General features: G+C 38.9%; 1 pseudogene; it reads right to left on the bottom strand.

The window, feature by feature from the left end:
- Positions 1–8,877: 8,877 nt before the first annotated feature.
- LOC121780913 lies at positions 8,878–12,935 on the bottom strand (annotated as a pseudogene).
- Between the last annotated feature and the right edge of the window lie 1,567 nt (positions 12,936–14,502).

Genomic DNA, 14,502 nt, shown 5'->3' with positions numbered 1-14,502 from the left:
TCTCAATATAATGTATATACAATATCAATAAAACTGTGTTGATATTTTATGGTACTTTTGTTGAGATTCTCATGTTACTGTGTTGATATTTGTAATATACTATGTTGATATAAAAAAACTGTGAAAATTATTATGTTATAACAAATTGACTATTTTACCTTTTTGTTGATATTTTATCCACTATTTATTGAATTATGTGAGCTTTTATCTCATCCACTCATTTTATCCATTCTTTCTAAAATTATGTATGCACATTGATTTTACAACCTTTGTCTCACAAAAATTAAAAATAGAAACTATTTCTATTTTGGGTCGTCTTTAAAAATAGAAACTTTCTAAACTTTCTATTTTAGGAAGTGGACACCACAATCCACTAACTCTATTTCCACTGCTTTTTCTCTTCCTCTCTCTTAGTTCACTCATTTTTCTCCCCCTAAATCATTTAAGAAATTTAGTTTTAGATTGGTGGTCGCAGGATGGCGAGGAAGGGATCGACTCTATATTTAGCTAGTAAGAAAATTTCTCAAACATATAATTAGGGCTGGCAATTTTCGACACGACACGATAATCCGACACGAATCCGCACGAAATTATTGGGTTGGGGTCAAGTCTTATTGGATCCGTGTCCTTATCGGGTTGACCCATTAAGAACCCGATAATTTCGGGTTGGGTTCGGGGATGCGGGTCGAATACGGGTAACCCATTAAGAAATAATATTATTATTTTTATTATTATTTAAAAAATTAAATATATATTACTTTAATTTTTTAATTTCTTATAAATTAGGTTTAAATAGTACTCCCTCCGTCCCGCACTACTCGCACTTATTTCCTTTTTGGGCGTCCCAAGTTACTTGCACTCTCTCCATTTTTAGTAAAAAATTTCACCTACAGCCGTCATTTTTGACTTTCCTATACACTCATTCCTTAATCTCCGAGCCGAAAAGGAAATGAGCGAGTAGCCCGGGACGGAGGGAGTATAAAATGAATTTTAATTGTGTAAATTAGGTTAAAAATTAAGGTTTAATCGTGTAATATTAGGTTTTAATCGTGTAATATCAGGTTCGGGTTGTTATCGTGTCGTGTCAACCCATATTATATCGTGTCGATAACGGGTTCGTGTCGGGTGCGGGTCGTGTTCGGATTTGAAGGTAGCAGGTCGGGTTCGTGTTCGGATTTACAGTTTCCTTAACAGGTCGGGTTCAGGTTAGACCTTATTGGGTTGGGTCATTATCAGGTTGACCTGATAACGACCCAATCCGCACGATTTGCCAGCCCTACATATAATACCTCCGCTCCCAAAAATCAACAAATTTGTATATGGCACGAGTTTTAACGTGCAATTGGTAAAGTAAGAGAGAGATAGGAAAAAGTAAGAGAGTGAGGAGGAAAAGGTAGTGGAGATAGTATTAGTGGATTGTGGAGTCAACTTTATTAGTAGTTCAAAACTTTCCTTATTTAGACTTTTTGTTGAATTTTGGGGACGACCTAAAATGATAAAACAATTACGGTATGGTATACTGTATACCATACCAAAAGTTACGGTATGACAAAACACCATACCGATACAGTACCGAATTTCCGATATACCGGATATTCGGTAAGGTAGTTTTTTATACCGTTACCGTATTTTCAGTATACTGTACTTTTGCGGTATACCGAACATACCGTTATACTTGTTATACCAGAAAAAAATCTATTATAACCAAATATTCAAAAAAACAATTCTATTTTTTATTTTTGTATAATAGAGAATTCTATTGTTAAATTTTAGTATGAATATAACATAAATATATATATATAGTATGTTTATATATATAATATTCAATCGTTATACCACGGTATACCAAAGTGTCGATATATATCGACAATTAACTATGATGGTATATACCGGTATACCGAAAATTCTGTATACCGCGGTATAAGAAATCTAATACCGTTATCGTGGAGAATCTTTCGGTACCGTACCGTACCGAAAACTACGCTATACTGAAAAATTGGTATTTTCGGTATTTTTTTGGTACGGTAAATCTGGTGTCCCGGTATTTCGGTATAATTCCCCACCTACCTAAATATTTTTCTCATGTACTCCATCCGTTCGAAGGAAGATGATCTCTTCTTTGCACGGCAAAGTTTCAATTTTATTTTGTTTTTTAAGTGGGGAGAATAAAGTAAGATTGGTGGAATAAAATACAGATAAAGTTGTTTCTAATTTTAATAATGGCTTATTTTGGTTGAGACAAACCAAAAAAGGAAGTAGGTCATTTTCTATCCCTGTGGGACAGGGGAGTAGTATTCTAAGAGCATCCACAGTAGAACGGATATCCCCACGGACAAGCACTAGGACATCCCAAAAACACCTCCTACCACGTCACTAGGACATCACACTCCACTGCCACATCACTAGGACATTCAACTGCACAATAGTGGACAAGCACTAGGACATTCCAACAAACAAATTCACACTTTCACAAATACAGAATTAAAATTTCGACACACGAATACGGGGAAAATGAAATCATTTTATATAAATTAAAAAAACATACATAATTAAATAAAAAAATACATAGTTCACCAAAAAAAACATCACAACGCTTCAACACACGCGGCCCCCGTCTCACTCCTCATCATCCCCTTGGCCAATCCCGGCAGCATCGGAGTCCCTAGAGGCTCCCCCTGCGCCACTCCCGCCGAGGGGTGGGAGCCCCAAAATTGCGCTTCATGCGCTCGATGGCCCCCTGCAGAATCTCCTTGTGTAAGGGGTCATCCGTCAATCTCCATTCCCGTATGACCTCTATCATGCTCTGCTGGTGCTGGATGCGCGCGAGGCGGGCAAGCTCGGGACTCGGCTGGACACTAGGAGCTGCCAATTGGACCTCCTGGGATCCGCCGGTGCCTCCCCTAGACATCTGCATTGCCGTCATTTCCCCAACCGGGCGACGACAGCGGGAAAACGAGGGAGGGGTCAGGACCTCTTCGGCATCGTCGGGGAGGTCGTGGGAACTTGCACTGTTGCCATGGGCAGACCCAAGTGAGGAGGGGGAGGGGCTTAAGCCCTCATTGATATTATTTTTTTAACCCTTTTTCTATTAATTTTTTAAAAAAATTATTAAGATTTAGTGTAAATTATTATGTAAAAGCCCCTACAAATGATCTAATTTATTCAAAAGTATACTTTAGAATAAAATTTAGAAATTTCAGCTCCTATGGTTAAATATTTATTCGTCCGCACCTGACTGTTGTTGTACTCGCCGGCGTTGTTGATCCTCTGCCGCTTTGGCCAGCCAGCGGCAACACCCGCATGAAACTTAGATGAATCCATCAGCACCACATAGGCGTCACAGTATTTAAACGCGGCGTGTTTCCCGCTTTGGCCAGCCAGCGGCAACACCCGCATGAAACTCTGGCCACTAGTTAGCATGCAGGAGTTGTTTTCGTAGATGCCAGCAAATCGGGAGACCATGGTCCTTATCCGGTCCCATTGCTTCTGGCACTCCTCAGATGAAAAATCTTTCCATCCGCCGGCTTAAACTCACAGTAGGCGTCGGTGATGCAATTCCACATATTGCTAATTCTCTGATTAATAGGCAATATGGGATCATCGTAAACATTGATCCAAGCCTTGGACAGAGCCACGCACTCCTCCTCACTCCAGACGGTCCTCCGTCCATCCTCCCCATCGTCCTCTGCCCCTGCCTGCGAAGACTCACCTACCACCCTCTTGCCCTTACCGCGGCCCTGCCCTTCTTCTTCGACGCACCCCGACGTCCTACCTCTGGTGGACTCTCAGTGGGAGGCACCCTCACCGGAGATAGACCCAACTCCTCTAGTGAGAAAGTCTCAGCAGAAGTGAACTGAGACTCTAGTGGAGTACAGGTCTGGGATGCACCTGTCAAAAAATCAATCGTGAGACGATAGACATTGTCCCCGGGCAATTCGGGGATCCCCACTCTACTACCCCCCGCAGCGGCAAGCTACCCCTGCATCATCCCGCTCATGCCCGCCATCTGGGGCATCTCCCTGCTCATCCTTGTCATGGCGGCACTCATGCCCGCCATTTAGGGCATCATCCCTGCCATCACGGCCCAAGGGTACATATTGTAGTACCCGGGCATCATCCCCGCCATTTGGGGATGCAGTCCGGCCATCCCGCCGGCGTTCCCGCCTATTCCACCTCGAACGGGGGACGTCGGAGTTTGCGATTCACTCGTGGCTGAAGATTAGTTGTCCTGCTTCATTTATCTTGAATAGAAATGAGAGTAGAGAGAGAGAAACTCGTAAATACTAGTGGTGCAAATGAAAATGAAGTGCAACGAGTTGTATATATAGAGTTTTAAAATTAAATAAAAAATCAAAAAATGCTCTCGTCCGTTCGCTCGTCTGTTCGCTCGTCTGTCGAGCACCCACAATAGCAGACGAGCGAGAAATCCGATGGACAAGAGGTCGTCCGTCTGGCTCGTCCGCAAGCCGCTCGCCGATTGCAATAGTGGACGAGTGCGACGGACGAGCGGCTCACCGGTCGCTCGGTCGCTCGTCCGCCGTCTCGTCCACTACTGTGGATGCTCTAAGATAGTGATTTCATGCAATATTATTTTCTCGTACACGACACATTGTATTTGATAATTTCCCTTCGTTATATTAACATTCATTAGTATTGCTTTGTTGATTTATTCGTTTTTATATAATCATATTGTCATTGATAAATTCAAATTATATAGATATTGATACTTTCAATTAACTATCTTGATATAAATGCAGCATTATATTGATACATTTATATTTTGATACAATAAAATTACGTGGATATATTCAGCGAAATATGTTGATATTTATGATTCACAGTATTGATATTTCACTAGGGGAGCACTACACTCCCTACAGACTTGTAAGATATAACATCCTAACATTCCTTATGGTTAGATATTAGATGCGTGGCTAGAATTTCATCAACTGGGGTTGCATTGTGGTTTTTTTTTATTTTTTTAAATAAACTCCTATATTATGGAGGAAATTACAACTGATGTCAAGAGGGCTCAAACTCGGCACCTCATACAATAATTTCTAAGCTCATTGCCACTAGGACAAAGACTCTGGACAACTGGGGTTGCATTTTGGACCATTTAAGTTGCATGCAAGAGTAAATAAGTCAGTTCAGGTATTAGAAGCGCAAGATTTCAGCAGTCATTCCACGATCTCCCTTCTCACATTAACTCATTCCTAACCTTTCAACTCTCTCCAAATTAAGTCTACTCCCTCTGAAAACCCTCTCGATTTTTGAACCCTAGAAAATTGCATCAACAATCTACATCTCCTTCCACCAAAAATCGAATTATTTTTCAAACTAAGCGAGAAACTAATCCACTAAGAACCGACGAAACGGCTAGTACAGTCGCCATTTTTGCTCAGAGAATTCGCGAAATGGGTAAATGATGATGGATGAATGTTCTTCAATTTAATTGGCCAATCGTTTAAAGTAAAATTTGTTGTATGTGGCGGGTAATTGTTTAATTCTCCATTGTCGGCTTATTTTACTATATTCGTTGCATTATACGATTGTCATGGATTATTGCTGAAGCTAGTTGTTGAATATGCTTGTGATACGATCATATCATAACAATATTTTCATATCTCTATTATTTAGTATATTATTGATTTACAATATCTTTATATTTCATTTTTGTTCTTTAAGTTAGGGTATTTAGGAGTATTATAAATAGGAGACATTGTTATTCTTTTCGGGGAATGAATGAATATAGAATATACGCTTCTTTCTGCTTTATTTTAGTACTTTGTTTAAAGCTTGAGTTGTCGACGGGATTCTGCCTCCCGGGGCTTGCTTATCCTCTCCGGCATCGTGATAAGGGAAATACCCTTATCAAATTAATTGATAAGGGAAGAACCCTTATCAAGTGAAGAAGATAAAGAAAGTCGCAGAGAAACGTCGCTCTATCGATAATCAATAGGATTCTAGACGGAAAACTAAATAAAGAAAAAAGACAAATAATTATGATTTCATTCATTGATTGAAGAGAATAACAATAGCCATATTTATAATACTAATACTAACTTAATGAGCAAGAGAACTAAGATATGGAAATGATATGCAATCCCTAAATTATTAAACTAGAATATGTAATTAAATAATACTCTCTCTGTCCCATTAGAAATGAAACGTTTTCCTTTTAGGTCTGTCCCATTAAAAATGAAACGTTTCTAAAAATGGAAACAATACTCTCTTTACTTTTTCTTCTCTCTTACTTTACTCTCTCTTCATTAACTCACAAAACAACACTACATAAAATCTTGTGCCGAAAAGCAAATATTGCATATTTAATGGGACGGAGGGAGTACAAGATATGAAAGAGGTAAGGATTAATATACGTATCCCTATTTAATATAACTAAATAATGTTCGTATCAGCTTAATTTTCGTTTTATGTTGATTTTATTAGAATGTAATTATCATCTTGGTGAAGCCATTTATGTTGTGTTAGTTTACTTAATTTATTCGAAAGATTGCTTAATTTGGGGTTTTTTATCAAAAACATCTAGAGTGGGCGAGGGGTTTAGGCAGACCCCAACCCGTGAATAAAATCAAAATATAACGTTCCAAAACGTGATCCTAGCCCAAAAGTGGCTAGGATCCAAACCAAGAACATGAGGAAGTAAACTGGAGGTCCCACAAGTCGAGATCCTCCATGCTATCAAAGATAAACTAGAAACTAAATAAACAAAAGGAAAAAACCAGTATGCAGCAATGAGAACTACCAAGAGAACAAGATCAATCCGCATCTCTACGTCGGAAACGGAAGTTAGGATATCCCAGCTGGTCCATCCTAACAAGCGCCTTCAAGTACCGATTGCTTAATTTGGGCTTGAATTCGCTTAAGTTGTTGGAAAGATTGCTTATTTTTCGGTGAGAATTTGCTTAACAGGTCGGAAAAATTGCTTATTTTCGGCGTTAGTTTGCTTAATTTAGGCGAGAATTTGCTTAAATTGTTGGAAAGGTTGCTAATTTGATTGAGAATTTACTTAACATGTTAGAAAGATCGCTTAATTTGAGCAGTAGTTTGCTTAATTTATTCAAAAGATTGCTTATTTTGGGTAAGAATTTTCCATTACATTTCTTAAACTCGTGCCCGGTCAAACTGTGACAAAATTTGGGGGACGGAGGTAGTATAAGTTAGTTAGATGCAACTTTGTGCTTACTCGGCAATTTTACGTGCATTCAGTGTAAATATATTGCAGTGCTACAATTTAGCATTATTTAATGGAAAGGTTGCAGTATTCAGTCCAGAAGTATCATTATTGATATACATCGATGGACAAACATATTGCAGAAAAATTAATTGCAAACATATATATCCATGCCAAATAATAAACGACGGTACAAGTTCATTCATGAACAAGCATAGATCATCACATCAAATTTGTATAGATTACAAATTTCAAAAACAAAGTGATGCGAATTAAAAAAAATTACAACAAATGCAAAGAATTAGAGCAACAATGGCAGATTTAAAAAATAATCTAAACTTGAGATTCCATTGACGAATTGAAGCATAATAAAAAAAAACTCACCAACTTACAAATTGTCTAATTTCATTGACACATTTCTTTAGAGTGAAATCGAGATATACGGTTTGTATTTCAACAATATATAAAATCGAGAACTGAAATCGAGATATACGATTTGTATTTCAACAATATATAAAACCGAGAACAAAGATTCTATGCATATCCGTGAAAACATTTCAAATAATCTGTGTAAACGAGTTATTTGTTGAAAAAGATAATGAAAGATTGAAATCTTTAAGTCAATAATGAAAAACTAGATTAATCTTTTCCAACTGTAGAAAATGACGAAATCGTTGCAAAGTATTATTAAATCAACATTAAAAAAAGGAAGAATGTAACTAACCATGTTTCCCACTTAAAATTTCCACAGTTTAGGGATTTACCTTAACTAAAAGAATAGTAACTCCCTAAAACACCCCTCGACCATTATAAAATGAATTCTAAATTAAAATGCAGACGTTGACGCGGCACATTAATAAGCGTTGATCTCCAAATTCAGATAAGTTATTTTTGAAGTGCATCACTATCCTGATCAATTGCTAACTTTCTTAAGTTGCTAACTTGTTAACCCATCAACGCAGTGTATTAAAAATGTCAACACGATAATATTTAAATGTCAATACATAATTTTGTTGAACTTCAATATACCGTGTTGATATTATGTGTTGACATTTTAATATGTTCATGTTGACATTTTTAATACACTGCGTTGATAAGTTAACAATTTAAATAATTAGCAATATAACACACCCTAAGAATGTATTTATATATTTGTTGTATTCATAGTATAAACCACATCCGAGTACTTATATTTTTAATTGTATTAATGTATAAATTTAAATTATGCGTGAATTTGAAAATTGATAGAGGAACCACCAAAAATCATGTGTACTGTATTCATAGTATAAACCACAATTATGAAGTAATTTGCCGAAATCACCCCTGCATTGACATTGCACGTGCTTTGCACTGATACAAATCTGGTGCATTGATTTTAGGATCCAATATCCCATAAAATAATCTTCATTTTCCAGTGTCCCACAGAATTAGTGACCTACTTCTCTTATAAGATGTGTCCCATTTTCTACTAATTTTATGTTAAAACTCGTATCGACCCTAAATTCCTTATATTTATTGGACGGAGGGAGTATCATGAACAATACGAGTACTTCATTTCCAACGAAACGCAAAAAAGTGACCTAAAAAAGGCCACAGAGAATATCTCAAGCCAATAAACATTCATGAGCAAAGGTACACTTCTAATTGACCAAAGCAATTCTAACCAAAAATTAAGGGAAAAATGATGAATGAAACTGAAAAATGAATGTTCAAATTGTTAATCTCCCAGTTCCCCCTCCACTGTACTATAATAATTCACACTGATGACATACCGAGATATATATAACCCGTGGATCCGAAAGAGACCGAAAAAAAACACACACAGGTAAAAAGATACATCTGGTCAAGACTGAACTCACCTTTGCTTTCCATCCTTTTGATGAGAAATGATATTTCTTTTGGTTGTTTCTTGCTTTTCCTCATAACGAAACAAACCAACTCAGTGAATGTCAAACTGCTAAACTGGTATGACATCTACCTCAGATGTGTCCTCGCATCTCAACACGATCCCTTCTAGACTGGCTGGAAGGATGCATTTGTTCCACTGGCATCCTGTTGAGAAGGGTTCTGACGGGGGGACTATCATTAATACATTTTCGTTCCGCTGCACGACTCCCATAACGCTCACAGTGCTACCTTCTTTGATATAGCTAATCATCAATCAAGAAAAACATTGGAAACTATGAGTGAGATTCTAAGAAGTGGAATCCACATAACATGCTTTGGCTGCATAATCGAGAATATTATGTTGTGTGGCTCGTCACGTGCACTCAGTGTGCATGTGTACATAGAAATATATATTTGTCAGAGGAAACGGGATAAACAAGGTTGTTGGGAGGTATCATAGGATCGTTACCCCTCTTTGAGACGCATTTGGCGATCATCACTAGAAAGATTTCTTCCTCCTAACCATCTGACAAACTCAGGAGACATATCACGGTTAGATGGATTGATGTCGACCACAACAAACTCGTCAAACATATGGAGTTACCCTGGCACCATAGCCAGTCTTGACCAATGCCCGCAAACCAGATTGGAAGTCGGAAATATAGAAATCAACAACATGCCTCTGCAGCAGTGATTACAACAAGTCATATTTCATTATATTGGCCTGACCCAAACAGTAGGGTTTAACAATTCATGACAGTATGGTTTAACAATTCACGTAGAAGACTTTAATCAAATGTCACATGCAGGTACTAAAGTCCCATAAGTTCAAAAAGGGCAAAATGTGAATTAGTAAACACAACCTAATTGCGATTCAAATGAAGGTATTTATCAATATACAAGAACAGACCTTACGCTTGCATATGCATAAAACTCGCTAAGATTTTACACTCTGGTTAAATTTAGCCTCTTTTATATTTTTCTCTCTTGCAATGATCTCAATTTCTCAAATACAATTAAGAGTTAAAAATGCAATGCCCCCTTGCATGTTAGTTAAACCGTTTTGAGCGATTAGTTGAATAACAGACTGAATGTAGAGGAAAGTACTGTAATTGGACATATCAACACTAAAGAAAGAAATATCGAGAAAGGTATTACTTAGCATGATATAACCAGACGAATTTTGTTCATTGAAGAAGGAAACATAAGCAACAAAAGCTTCAACAACAACTTAAGCAGTATGTAGTCAACAAGGTATTCCTCACCTCTAATGTCCGAAGGCCCCAGGTAAAGCGACGATGTGTTGGGTTTGCTGCTTTCGAATCCCATCCCCGATACTCATACAAGCTTGTAGATGTATAAACACATCGAGGAACTCTCTGGAATGATGACTCAAGAGGAACATTTCCACAGGTGACAACCTTCAAAAGGAGAAAGCTAAATTTGCTGGGACAACACTCAGGTTTTGAAGTTAAAACAAGCTGCATCAATGCTCTATTTCCGAACAAACATTACCACCATGAGGCACATACGTTGGGAAAATATTCTCCTTAATAAGGCTAGGAGATAATTATGTTCACTCACGTTTATAATTCGACAATCACATTGCTTCACCCATATTAATAGTTTTAACCTTATCACGTTTAGTCACCCAAAATGGAACTTTACAACTTAAGTGCAAATACATGACTTGCAACATTCTTTAAATATTTATATTTATCCCAATACTTGAGTTGAGAGTAATCTAGTATCCTTGTTTAAAACAATATAATGCAACATGAAACTGGATGACTGGGAAAGACAGATCTTAGCCTCAGAATCCAATTTTATAACCAAATGCTGCATGCATATAATGTCTAGAATGGCATTCACTATAGCATCATAGCAAGTATTGTTGATAACAGGACATGTTTGTTAGGATTCCATAATTGCTTCAACATTCAACAAGAAACCCATAGTTATCAAGTTTTTATGCATTCTATGAATGCGGAAGAATCTTCGTGTAATGCACCTGAATAGTCAATACTGCATATATTCTAAATGAACATATCGACATACCCCAGAAACTTTGACAAATTGGCCTTCTTTTGCAGTTCGTAACTCTGCATCTGGATAGCTAGCTATAAAACTAGTAATAGCTCTTCTTCCCCAGCACGTATTCCAGGTGAATACAGAAGCAACTGCAGCGAAAAGAATAACAACAACAACAAGTAGAACGGGATTGCGAACAGCTCCAAGGATAAAGCCACCAGCAATAAATCCCATCACAAAGAGGAGAATGATGGCCCAAAGAATTGGCTTAGGGAAGCTCTTGCGAAATGAATATTCATCATCCTGGCTAAGATGAGTAACAGCCAGGTTATTGATTAAAGAAGCATTATGCATCTTCATCGAGCCTGTAGACTCCAAAGGACCAGAGGCTTTGCGTGGAGCACCCGATCGATGAATTTAGGGGACCCGTCGTAATAGGCCCTGACGTAATGAGGCCAGTGGTCGGCAGAACTGGAGGAATAGGACCCGAATTTTGGCGAGATACAGCAGTTCCACCTCCCTGAGGACCAGACGACTTCTTCAATGGCTCACCATGTTTATTAAGTGGGCCAGAATTTGTTTTCTATAATGAAACTGACCCAGAAGCCCCACCAGCTGAAACTGAGCCACTTCTCACGGAATTCAACTGCCCCGAGGGAGAAGCTACCCCACCAAAAGAACCTGACCTTGTTGGAGCACTGTTTATGGGACCTGATTTGCAGGACCTAGAGCTATCCATAGGGATGTCGAACATTTTACCTAGCTCTCCAGATTTTTTAATATCACCTCCAGTATACGGCATGGCAACTGAGCTCATTGTTGGAGTCTTCTCTTTCGGCTGCTCAGGCCTGCCCGATACATAAAGACCATTGCTCAACTGATGAGAGGGGAATCGAGAACCCATATCTTAGGTTCAGTTCTCCAAAGAAGCCACGAGATCCAATACCCCGGCAATGAACCAATATAGAAGGACAGCCACCAATGAGGACAATCAGAAGTATTTAACTCACTAGATCAATCCGGGGATGTCAGGGAGGAATCTTATTCCTAGAAGACACCAAATCCATTTTAAAGATGTGAGCAGCAATTCACTACAAAAATTGAACATTAAAGCAATTCACTCTGCCTTCTTACTCCACCACAAGTATGCTACTTAGCAGCCATTAATTTCTCACTTATACACATAAAGGTTAGAACAATTTTAAGAATCAAATATCAATCAAACTTAAGAAGTAAACCTAGAACTTCAAACTGTGAAAATCAACACTGATTAAGCTGAGCAAAAACAACAAAAACTCATCAAACCACCAAAATCAAGAACCTCAGAAATGAAAACACTACTGCCTAAACCCAGATCTAAGAACCACCAATCACAAACATTGTGCAAGCAGGAAAACAAAAAAAAAGTAAGACTTCTACAGTTCCACACTGACAGCACTGACATAAAGATAACATTCACGAAATTTCTTCAATACCCTGTTGCAATCACAAATTATCATATGCAATGAAAAATTGCTATGATTCCCAAACTCTTTAGAATTACCAATAGCATCCTTCCCTAGCATAATCGATTCTTCCTCCACAATACCACTAAGTTGCTCAACTAAACCATCATTCACAATTTCTTCCTCCATAACACCACTAAGTTGCTCAACTAAACTATCGACTCCCATTGTAGAAACCTCACCTTTGTTATCATCACAAATCTCCGCAATCAGACAGACTGCAGGCTCCGAATCCGCTTCCACCGTCGCTATTGTTTGTTGCACGTCCCAGCCTTCGTCTCGTGATTTAAGGTTGTCAGATCCAGGGCCATCGACTTGCGGCAGTTCCAACTCCTCTGTTTTCTGCACTGGAGACCGATTACACTCCAATTGCTCAAAATCAGTGTTGCAATAGCTGCTGGAGTTCGCATCCGTTGTCTCCATCGATCGACCTTGGCTCGAGATGCTTAGATATAGAATTGCTTTCTTCAGTGCGTCGAATTTAGCATCCATGCGACGCCAATGACCCTCACATTGAGCCTCCAATTTTTTCCATTGGATCCCGATTTGCTGATCCTCTTCTTCAACACGTGATGATTCCTTATCCGCGGCTGCAACTTCTCCCCCAGGCTTCGAGGAGATGATATTTCGAAGCAGTTGCATATTCTTCTCCCATCGAGCATCGGATTGTTGTGATTCCAGCTCCCTTCGATTCTCTGTGATTCCGGCATCGGACTGCTGTGATTCAAGCCGTCTTTCCCCTCCGAGGATCGACGGCTCTGATACCACTTGTTGCATCCTTTTCCCGGTATCAGCAAATAAACAAGGGGGTGAAGATCCCCAATATATCTCCACCTCCATAATAGATGCAACTCAAATCAAATACACAAATCGATAGAACTAGTGAATAGGAACTGCATTGATAATGAGTACTACACAATGGAACTTCAAATGTAAATGGAAACAAGAGACACAATGATAAGATGAACAAGATACATTCAACGGAGAATCACCGGATTCTCACGATGACCACAGCTCACAAGCTCAAACAAATTTCATGAATGAATAACAACTGCCCGTTGCCTTCTATTTATAGCTGCACACTCTCCCTGAGTCAGCTCAATTTCGCCAGCTCATATTAGACGATTACACTCACTTGTCGACGTGGCGTATTCCTCTCCACCTCAGCTTGCTCATTGCATATGATAATTTGTGATTGCAACACTATCACACTATCAAGCACAAACAGAACTCCACAGATCCAACAAAATAGAAACTTTAGCCCAAACAGTAGGCGTCCAGAAGCAAAGGCGTGAGATCAAAACCCTAATCACACATTTATTATTTGAGAAGCTGATAAGAACCCAGCATCATCCCTTCCGTCGACACATGCAGGAGAGCCTATCGGTGATTCTATAGAGGAAGCTATCGTCTATCCTTCATTTCATGCTCCACCACCTAAGTAGGGAGGTAGTAATAAAGTTAGTTATGTTTGTTTATCTAATGTAATAGACTAGGAAGTCGAGCGTCTTTATAAGCTCTATCTCGGGTTTTCTTCGTGGTTCTTTCCCGGGAGATAGGAGGTTGAACCGCCCTAGGATGTAGATATAAAAAGGGAACTTGTCTAACACATTTATCATAAATGAAAAGCTATTTCCCACGTTATTTTCTTTCATTTCTCTACAAATTTAGCAAACTGCTTGACGGAGAAAACCTCCGCCGCAGACGTCGACCGCAGAGCCTCCCTCGCCGTCGATCCTTCTCTCCGATACGATCAACGTCGTATCATCTGGTGCCTTCATTGACGTTCTCATGGCTACCAATCCCAACGACATACCTATCATTCCCAGCCGGGAACAGCTCGGGTTGCGGCAAACTGATGATGTTCGGCCTGATCCGAACATG

Source organism: Salvia splendens, chromosome 20 (assembly GCF_004379255.2).
Source record: "Salvia splendens isolate huo1 chromosome 20, SspV2, whole genome shotgun sequence".
NCBI classification, from domain to species: domain Eukaryota; kingdom Viridiplantae; phylum Streptophyta; class Magnoliopsida; order Lamiales; family Lamiaceae; genus Salvia; species Salvia splendens.
The sequence above is the reverse complement of the archived record's forward strand: the minus strand, read 5'-3'. Positions and strand labels throughout refer to the sequence as shown.